Below are 10,000 nucleotides of genomic sequence, written 5' to 3'. Positions count from 1 at the left end.
TCCGGCCGCCGGTGGAGGCGGGCAGGGTGACCCTCGCGGGAGGGTCCGGCCGCCTCCTTTCCTCTCCCCCCCGGGAACCGGGTTGACCTGGTGTCCGTTCCCAAAAGCGGGGTCCGGGTGGCCGGCCCTCTTCGCTGGGACGGCGTGCCGGGTGACCCTCGCGGGAGGGTCCGGCGGGCAGGGTGACCCTCGCGGGAGGGTCCGGCCGCCGGTGGAGGCGGGCAGGGTGACCCTCGCGGGAGGGTCCGGCCGCCTCCTTTCCTCTCCCCCCCGGGAACCGGGTTGACCTGGTGTCCGTTCCCAAAAGCGGGGTCCGGGTGGCCGGCCCTCTTCGCTGGGACGGCGTGCCGGGTGACCCTCGCGGGAGGGTCCGGCGGGCAGGGTGACCCTCGCGGGAGGGTCCGGCCGCCGGTGGAGGCGGGCAGGGTGACCCTCGCGGGAGGGTCCGGCCGCCGGTGGAGGCGGGCAGGGTGACCCTCGCGGGAGGGTCCGGCCGCCTCCTTTCCTCTCCCCCCCGGGAACCGGGTTGACCTGTTGACCTGGTGGCCGATTCCCTCCCCGGGCACCAGGTCAACCGCCGCTGCTTTCAGCGGGGGTTGACCTGGTGGCCGATTCCCTCCCCGGGCACCAGGTCAACCTCCGCTGCTTTCAGCGGGGGTTGACCTGGTGGCCGATTCGCTCCCCGGGCACCAGGTCAACCTCCGCTGCTTTCAGCGGGGGTTGACCTGGTGGCCGATTCCCTCCCCGGGCACCAGGTCAACCTCCGCTTCTTTCAGCGGGGGTTGACCTGGTGGCCGATTCGCTCCCCGGGCACCAGGTCAACCTCCGCTGCTTTCAGCGGGGGTTGACCTGGTGGCCGATTCCCTCCCCGGGCACCAGGTCAACCTCCGCTGCTTTCAGCGGGGGTTGACCTGGTGGCCGATTCCCTCCCCGGGCACCAGGTCAACCTCCGCTGCTTTCAGCGGGGGTTGACCTGGTGGCCGATTCGCTCGCCGGGCACCAGGTCAACCTCCGCTGCTTTCAGCGGGGGTTGACCTGGTGGCCGATTCCCTCCCCGGGCACCAGGTCAACCTCCGCTTCTTTCAGCGGGGGTTGACCTGGTGGCCGATTCGCTCCCCGGGCACCAGGTCAACCTCCGCTGCTTTCAGCGGGGGTTGACCTGGTGGCCGATTCGCTCCCCGGGCACCAGGTCAACCTCCGCTGCTTTCAGCGGGGGTTGACCTGGTGGCCCATTCGCTCCCCGGGCACCAGGTCAACCTCCGGTGCTTTCAGCGGGGGTTGACCTGGTGGCCGATTCGCTCCCCGGGCACCAGGTCAACCTCCGGTGCTTTCAGCGGGGGTTGACCTGGTGGCCGATTCCCTCCCCGGGCACCAGGTCAACCTCCGGTGCTTTCAGCGGGGGTTGACCTGGTGGCCGATTCCCTCCCCGGGCACCAGGTCAACCTCCGGTGCTTTCAGCGGGGGTTGACCTGGTGGCCGATTCGCTCCCCGGGCACCAGGTCAACCTCCGCTGCTTTCAGCGGGGGTTGACCTGGTGGCCCATTCGCTCCCCGGGCACCAGGTCAACCGCACCCTTTTTCGGCCGCCTTCGCCTCCAAATTTTTCCCCCGTTTCCTTGCCCACTCCTCGGTCACTTCATACGCCCTCCCCCTTACATCCACCGTACGCAACACCTCCACCGGGCTTAATAGTCCACAACCGAGACCCAGGGCCTTCCCCGCTCTCAACCACCTCCACCCACGGTCCCCCTCCACCGGGCTTAATAGTCCACAACCGAGACCCAGGGCCTTCCCCGCTCTCAACAACCTCCACCCACGGTCCCCCTCCACCGGGCTTAATAGTCCACAACCGGGACCCAGGGCCTTCCCCGCTCTCAACAACCTCCACCCACGGTCCCCCTCCACCGGGCTCAATAGTCCACAACCGAGACCCAGGGCCTTCCCCGCTCTCAACAACCTCCACCCACGGTCCCCCTCCACCGGGCTTAATAGTCCACAACCGAGACCCAGGGCCTTCCCCGCTCTCAACAACCTCCACCCACGGTCCCCCTCCACCGGGCTCAATAGTCCACAACCGAGACCCAGGGCCTTCCCCGCTCTCAACAACCTCCACCCACGGTCCCCCTCCACCGGGCTTAATACTCCACAGCCGAGACCCAGGGCCTTCCCCGCTCTCAACAACCTCCACCCACGGTCCCCCTCCACCGGGCTCAATAGTCCACAACCGAGACCCAGGGCCTTCCCCGCTCTCAACAACCTCCACCCACAGTCCCCCTCCACCGGGCTTAATAGTCCACAACCGAGACCCAGGGCCTTCCCCGCTCTCAACAACCTCCACCCACGGTCCCCCTCCACCGGGCTTAATAGTCCACAACCGAGACCCAGGGCCTTCCCCGCTCTCAACAACCTCCACCCATGGTCCCCCTCCACCGGGCTTAATAGTCCACAACCGAGACCCAGGGCCTTCCCCGCTCTCAACAACCTCCACCCACGGTCCCCCTCCACCGGGCTTAATAGTCCACAACCGAGACCCAGGGCCTTCCCCGCTCTCAACAACCTCCACCCACGGTCCCCCTCCACCGGGCTTAATAGTCCACAACCGAGACCCAGGGCCTTCCCCGCTCTCAACAACCTCCACCCACGGTCCCCCAAGACGCACGTTCCAAGCCTTAACCCTCAGACCATCCACCCCCCGGGGGGGACCCCACACCCACCTGACCCCAACTCACTCCCACCAAAAACACCACCACCGCCACCGCCTCAACGGCCTGCCCCACCCAGCACTCCCACACACACACCTGCCCCACCAACGCTCCACACACGCTTTCTTCCCTCTCCCCGACCCGACCCAAGCCATCGCACCGCACCGGGTGAGGGCCTAAGCTTCCTCGCCCGCCCCCCCGCCCCCGACACGCAGGCAGGCAGAGGGAAAGGCCTCAGCGCCCCCCAGGACCGTCGCGCCGCCTTGGCCTCACGGCTTCCCTGCTCCCGCACGGCAGACACACGCCCCGCTCTACCCCCGCTGGGGCCAAAAGCTGCCTACGGCACCTGGGATTCCCAGGCGGTCACCCATCCAGGTACTAGCCAGGCCCGGGACGGTTTACCTTCCGAGATCGGACGAGATCGGGGGCATTCGGTCCGGTATGGCCGTAGGCCCCCGCCTCCCCGGGCTTTAGCGTCAGCAGCCTGGCCTCAGTCAGCCGGGCCCAAACAATTAACCCGGAGGCCGGGCCGAGGGAAAACTTCCTCCGAGCCGGCCCAAGGGGAAGGGAGGACGAGGACGCCGGGCCCGGGAGGTGACAGGACGTGCACGTCAGACCCGGGAAGCTGTGTGCCCCGAGGTTAACCCCCGGGCCGGGGCGGGGAGAGAAAAATGTTCTAAGTCCGGTAGGGACAGCAGGTCAACCCCGGTCCGAGGCGGGGAGAGAAATTTTCCAAGTCCGGCAGGGACAGCAGGTCAACCCCGGCCGCCGTAGCAGAGGTTGACCTGGTGTCCGATTCGCTCCCCGGGCACCAGGTCAACCTCGGGCGCTTTAGCGGAGGTTGACCTGGTGTCCGATTCGCTCCCCGGGCACCAGGTCAACCTCGGGCGCTTTAGCAGAGGTTGACCTGGTGTCCGATTCGCTCCCCGGGCACCAGGTCAACCTCGGGCGCTTTCAGCGGAGGTTGACCTGGTGGCCGATCCCCTCCTCGGGCTCCAAGTCCGGCAGGGACAGCAGGTCAACCCCGGTTCCGGGCGGGGAGAGAAAAATTTTCTAAGTCCGGCAGGGACAACAGGTCAACCCCGGTTCCGGGCGGGGAGAGAAAAATTTTCTAAGTCCGGCAGGGACAGCAGGTCAACCCCGGCCGCTTCAGCGGAGGTTGACCTGGTGTCCGATTCGGTCCCCGGGCACCAGGTAAACCGTGGCCGCTTTCAGCGGAGGTTGACCTGGTGGCCGATCCCCTCCTCGGGCTCCAAGTCCGGCAGGGACAGCAGGTCAACCCCGGCCGCTTTAGCAGAGGTTGACCTGGTGTCCGATTCGCTCCCCGGGCACCAGGTCAACCGTGGCCGCTTTCAGCGGAGGTTGACCTGGTGGCCGATCCCCTCCTCGGGCTCCAAGTCCGGCAGGGACAGCAGGTCAACCCCGGCCGCTTTAGCAGAGGTTGACCTGGTGTCCGATTCGGTCCCCGGGCACCAGGTAAACCGTGGCCGCTTTCAGCGGAGGTTGACCTGGTGGCCGATCCCCTCCTCGGGCTCCAAGTCCGGCAGGGACAGCAGGTCAACCCCGGCCGCTTTAGCAGAGGTTGACCTGGTGTCCGATTCGGTCCCCGGGCACCAGGTAAACCGTGGCCGCTTTCAGCGGAGGTTGACCTGGTGGCCGATCCCCTCCTCGGGCTCCAAGTCCGGCAGGGACAGCAGGTCAACCCCGGCCGCTTTAGCAGAGGTTGACCTGGTGTCCGATTCGCTCCCCGGGCACCAGGTAAACCGTGGCCGCTTTCAGCGGAGGTTGACCTGGTGGCCGATACCCTCCTCGGGCTCCAAGTCCGGCAGGGACAGCAGGTCAACCCCGGCCGCTTTAGCAGAGGTTGACCTGGTGTCCGATTCGCTCCCCGGGCACCAGGTAAACCGTGGCCGCTTTCAGCGGAGGTTGACCTGGTGGCCGATCCCCTCCTCGGGCTCCAAGTCCGGCAGGGACAGCAGGTCAACCCCGGCCGCTTTAGCAGAGGTTGACCTGGTGTCCGATTCGCTCCCCGGGCACCAGGTAAACCGTGGCCGCTTTCAGCGGAGGTTGACCTGGAGGCCGATCCCCTCCTCGGGCTCCAAGTCCGGCAGGGACAACAGGTCAACCCCGGTTCCGGGCGGGGAGAGAAAAATTTTCTAAGTCCGGCAGGGACAGCAGGTCAACCCCGGCCGCCGTAGCAGAGGTTGACCAGAGGTTGACCAGGTGGCCGCTTTCAGCGGAGGTTGACCTGGTGGCCGATCCCCTCCTCGGGCTCCAAGTCCGGCAGGGACAGCAGGTCAACCCCGGCCACTTTAGCAGAGGTTGACCTGGTGTCCGATTCGCTCCCCGGGCACCAGGTAAACCGTGGCCGCTTTCAGCGGAGGTTGACCTGGTGGCCGATCCCCTCCTGGGGCTCCAAGTCCGGCAGGGACAGCAGGTCAACCCCGGTCCCAGGCGGGGAGAGAAAAAATTTCTAAGTCCTGCAGGGACAACAGGTCAACCCCGGTCCCAGGCGGGAGAGAAAAATTTTCTAAGTCCGGCAGGGACAACAGGTCAACCCCGGCCGCTTTAGCGGAGGTTGACCTGGTGTCCGATTCGCTCCCCGGGCACCAGGTCAACCTCCGCTGCTTTCAGCGGGGGTTGACCTGGTGGCCCATTCGCTCCCCGGGCACCAGGTCAACCGCACCCTTTTTTGGCCGCCTTCACCTCCAAATTTTTCCCCCCGTTTCCTTGCCCACTCTTCGATCACTTCATACGCCCTCCTCCTTACATCCACCGTACGCAACACCTACACCGGGCTTAATACTCCACAACCGGGACCCAGGGCCTTCCCCGCTCTCAACAACCTCCACCCACAGTCCCCCTCCACCGGGCTCAATAGTCCACAACCGGGACCCAGGGCCTTCCCCGCTCTCAACAACCTCCACCCACGGTCCCCCTCCACCGGGCTCAATAGTCCACAACCGAGACCCAGGGCCTTCCCCGCTCTCAACAACCTCCACCCACGGTCCCCCTCCACCGGGCTTAATAGTCCACAACCGAGACCCAGGGCCTTCCCCGCTCTCAACAACCTCCACCCACGGTCCCCCTCCACCGGGCTCAATAGTCCACAACCGGGACCCAGGGCCTTCCCCGCTCTCAACAACCTCCACCCACGGTCCCCCTCCACCGGGCTCAATAGTCCACAACCGAGACCCAGGGCCTTCCCCGCTCTCAACAACCTCCACCCACGGTCCCCCTCCACCGGGCTTAATAGTCCACAACCGAGACCCAGGGCCTTCCCCGCTCTCAACAACCTCCACCCACGGTCCCCCTCCACCGGGCTCAATAGTCCACAACCGAGACCCAGGGCCTTCCCCGCTCTCAACAACCTCCACCCACGGTCCCCCTCCACCGGGCTTAATACTCCACAGCCGAGACCCAGGGCCTTCCCCGCTCTCAACAACCTCCACCCACGGTCCCCCTCCACCGGGCTCAATAGTCCACAACCGAGACCCAGGGCCTTCCCCGCTCTCAACAACCTCCACCCACAGTCCCCCTCCACCGGGCTTAATAGTCCACAACCGAGACCCAGGGCCTTCCCCGCTCTCAACAACCTCCACCCACGGTCCCCCTCCACCGGGCTTAATAGTCCACAACCGAGACCCAGGGCCTTCCCCGCTCTCAACAACCTCCACCCACGGTCCCCCTCCACCGGGCTTAATAGTCCACAACCGAGACCCAGGGCCTTCCCCGCTCTCAACAACCTCCACCCACGGTCCCCCTCCACCGGGCTTAATAGTCCACAACCGAGACCCAGGGCCTTCCCCGCTCTCAACAACCTCCACCCACGGTCCCCCTCCACCGGGCTTAATAGTCCCCAACCGATACCCAGGGCCTTCCCCGCTCTCAACAACCTCCACCCACGGTCCCCCAAGACGCACGTTCCAAGCCTTAACCCTCAGACCATCCACCCCCCGGGGGGGACCCCACACCCACCTGACCCCAACTCACTCCCACCAAAAACACCACCACCGCCACCGCCTCAACGGCCTGCCCCACCCAGCACTCCCACACACACACCTGCCCCACCAACGCTCCACACACGCTTTCTTCCCTCTCCCCGACCCGACCCAAGCCATCGCACCGCACCGGGTGAGGGCCTAAGCTTCCTCGCCCGCCCCCCCGCCCCCGACACGCAGGCAGGCAGAGGGAAAGGCCTCAGCGCCCCCCAGGACCGTCGCGCCGCCTTGGCCTCACGGCTTCCCTGCTCCCGCACGGCAGACACACGCCCCGCTCTACCCCCGCTGGGGCCAAAAGCTGCCTACGGCACCTGGGATTCCCAGGCGGTCACCCATCCAGGTACTAGCCAGGCCCGGGACGGTTTACCTTCCGAGATCGGACGAGATCGGGGGCATTCGGTCCGGTATGGCCGTAGGCCCCCGCCTCCCCGGGCTTTAGCGTCAGCAGCCTGGCCTCAGTCAGCCGGGCCCAAACAATTAACCCGGAGGCCGGGCCGAGGGAAAACTTCCTCCGAGCCGGCCCAAGGGGAAGGGAGGACGAGGACGCCGGGCCCGGGAGGTGACAGGACGTGCACGTCAGACCCGGGAAGCTGTGTGCCCCGAGGTTAACCCCCGGGCCGGGGCGGGGAGAGAAAAATGTTCTAAGTCCGGTAGGGACAGCAGGTCAACCCCGGCCGCCGTAGCAGAGGTTGACCTGGTGTCCGATTCGCTCCCCGGGCACCAGGTCAACCTCGGGCGCTTTAGCGGAGGTTGACCTGGTGTCCGATTCGCTCCCCGGGCACCAGGTCAACCTCGGGCGCTTTAGTGGAGGTTGACCTGGTGTCCGATTCGCTCCCCGGGCACCAGGTCAACCTCGGGCGCCTTAGCAGAGGTTGACCTGGTGTCAGATTCGCTCCCCGGGCACCAGGTCAACCTCGGGCGCTTTAGCAGAGGTTGACCTGGTGTCCGATTCGCTCCCCGGGCACCAGGTAAACCGTGGCCGCTTTCAGCGGAGGTTGACCTGGTGGCCGATCCCCTCCTCGGGCTCCAAGTCCGGCAGGGACAGCAGGTGAACCCCGGCCGCTTTAGCAGAGGTTGACCTGGTGTCCGATTCGCTCCCCGGGCACCAGGTAAACCGTGGCCGCTTTCAGCGGAGGTTGACCTGGTGGCCGATCCCCTCCTCGGGCTCCAAGTCCGGCAGGGACAGCAGGTGAACCCCGGCCGCTTTAGCAGAGGTTGACCTGGTGTCCGATTCGCTCCCCGGGCACCAGGTAAACCGTGGCCGCTTTCAGCGGAGGTTGACCTGGTGGCCGATCCCCTCCTCGGGCTCCAAGTCCGGCAGGGACAGCAGGTGAACCCCGGCCGCTTTAGCAGAGGTTGACCTGGTGTCCGATTCGCTCCCCGGGCACCAGGTAAACCGTGGCCGCTTTCAGCGGAGGTTGACCTGGTGGCCGATCCCCTCCTCGGGCTCCAAGTCCGGCAGGGACAACAGGTCAACCCCGGTTCCGGGCGGGGAGAGAAAAATTTTCTAAGTCCGGCAGGGACAGCAGGTCAACCCCGGCCGCCGTAGCAGAGGTTGACCTGGTGTCCGATTCGCTCCCCGGGCACCAGGTCAACCTCGGGCGCTTTAGCAGAGGTTGACCTGGTGTCCGATTCGGTCCCCGGGCACCAGGTAAACCGTGGCCGCTTTCAGCGGAGGTTGACCTGGTGGCCGATCCCCTCCTGGGGCTCCAAGTCCGGCAGGGACAGCAGGTCAACCCCGGTCCCAGGCGGGGAGAGAAAAAATTTCCAAGTCCGGCAGGGACAACAGGTCAACCCCGGTTCCGGGCGGGGAGAGAAAAATTTTCAAAGTCCGGCAGGGACAGCAGGTCAACCCCGGCCGCTTCAGCGGAGGTTGACCTGGTGTCCGATTCGGTCCCCGGGCACCAGGTAAACCGTGGCCGCTTTCAGCGGAGGTTGACCTGGTGGCCGATCCCCTCCTCGGGCTCCAAGTCCGGCAGGGACAACAGGTCAACCCCGGTCCCAGGCTGGAGAGAAAAATTTTCTAAGTCCGGCAGGGACAACAGGTCAACCCCGGTCCCAGGCGGGAGAGAAAAATTTTCTAAGTCCGGCAGGGACAGCAGGTCAACCCCGGCCGCTTCAGCGGAGGTTGACCTGGTGTCCGATTCGGTCCCCGGGCACCAGGTAAACCGTGGCCGCTTTCAGCGGAGGTTGACCTGGTGGCCGATCCCCTCCTCGGGCTCCAAGTCCGGCAGGGACAACAGGTCAACCCCGGTCCCAGGCTGGAGAGAAAAATTTTCTAAGTCCGGCAGGGAGAACAGGTCAACCCCGGTCCCAGGCGGGAGAGAAAAAATTTCTAAGTCCGGCAGGGACAACAGGTCAACCCCGGTCCCAGGCGGGAGAGAAAAATTTTCTAAGTCCGGCAGGGACAACAGGTCAACCCCGGTCCCAGGCGGGAGAGAAAAATTTTCTAAGTCCGGCAGGGACAACAGGTCAACCCCGGTCCCAGGCGGGAGAGAAAAATTTTCTAAGTCCGGCAGGGACAACAGGTCAACCCCGGTCCCAGGCTGGAGAGAAAAATTTTCTAAGTCCGGCAGGGACAGCAGGTCAACCCCGGCCGCTTTAGCAGAGGTTGACCTGGTGTCCGATTCGCTCCCCGGGCACCAGGTCAACCTCTGGCGCTTTAGCAGAGGTTGACCTGGTGTCAGATTCGCTCCCCGGGCACCAGGTCAACCTCGGTCGCTTTAGCAGAGGTTGACCTGGTGTCCGATTCGCTCCCCGGGCACCAGGTAAACCGTGGCCGCTTTCAGCGGAGGTTGACCTGGTGGCCGATTCCCTCCTCGGGCTCCAAGTCCGGCAGGGACAGCAGGTCAACCCCGGTCCCAGGCGGGGAGAGAAAAAATTTCTAAGTCCGGCAGGGACAACAGGTCAACCCCGGTCCCAGGCTGGAGAGAAAAAATTTCTAAGTCCGGCAGGGACAACAGGTCAACCCCGGTCCCAGGCGGCAGAGAAAAAATTTCTAAGTCCGCCAGGGACAACAGGTCAACCCCGGTCCCAGGCGGGAGAGAAAAATTTTCTAAGTCCGGCAGGGACAACAGGTCAACCCCGGTACCGGGCGGGAGAGAAAAATTTTCTAAGTCCGGCAGGGACAACAGGTCAACCCCGGTCCCAGGCGGGAGAGAAAAATTTTCTAAGTCCGGCAGGGACAACAGGTCAACCCCTGTTCCGAGCGGGAGAGAAAAATTTTCTAAGTCCGGCAGGGACAACAGGTCAACCCCGGTCCCGGGCGGGAGAGAAAAAATTTCTAAGTCCGGCAGGG

At 65.2% G+C, this 10,000-nt stretch overlaps 2 non-coding genes across 2 annotated transcripts; both read right to left on the bottom strand.

Annotated features, from left to right (window-relative positions):
• Positions 1-3,035: 3,035 nt before the first annotated feature.
• On the bottom strand, positions 3,036-3,154 carry LOC142009793 (5S ribosomal RNA). Its single transcript, XR_012644571.1, has one exon. It is a non-coding gene; the product is annotated as a 5S ribosomal RNA (ribosomal RNA).
• A 3,847-nt stretch (positions 3,155-7,001) lies between these two features.
• Positions 7,002-7,120, bottom strand: LOC142009792 (5S ribosomal RNA). Its single transcript, XR_012644570.1, has one exon. It is a non-coding gene; the product is annotated as a 5S ribosomal RNA (ribosomal RNA).
• Positions 7,121-10,000: the final 2,880 nt, after the last annotated feature.

Source organism: Carettochelys insculpta, chromosome 2, assembly GCF_033958435.1.
Source record: "Carettochelys insculpta isolate YL-2023 chromosome 2, ASM3395843v1, whole genome shotgun sequence".
In the NCBI taxonomy this organism is placed as follows: Eukaryota; Metazoa; Chordata; order Testudines; family Carettochelyidae; genus Carettochelys; species Carettochelys insculpta.
This window is presented reverse-complemented; position numbering and strand designations above follow the sequence as displayed.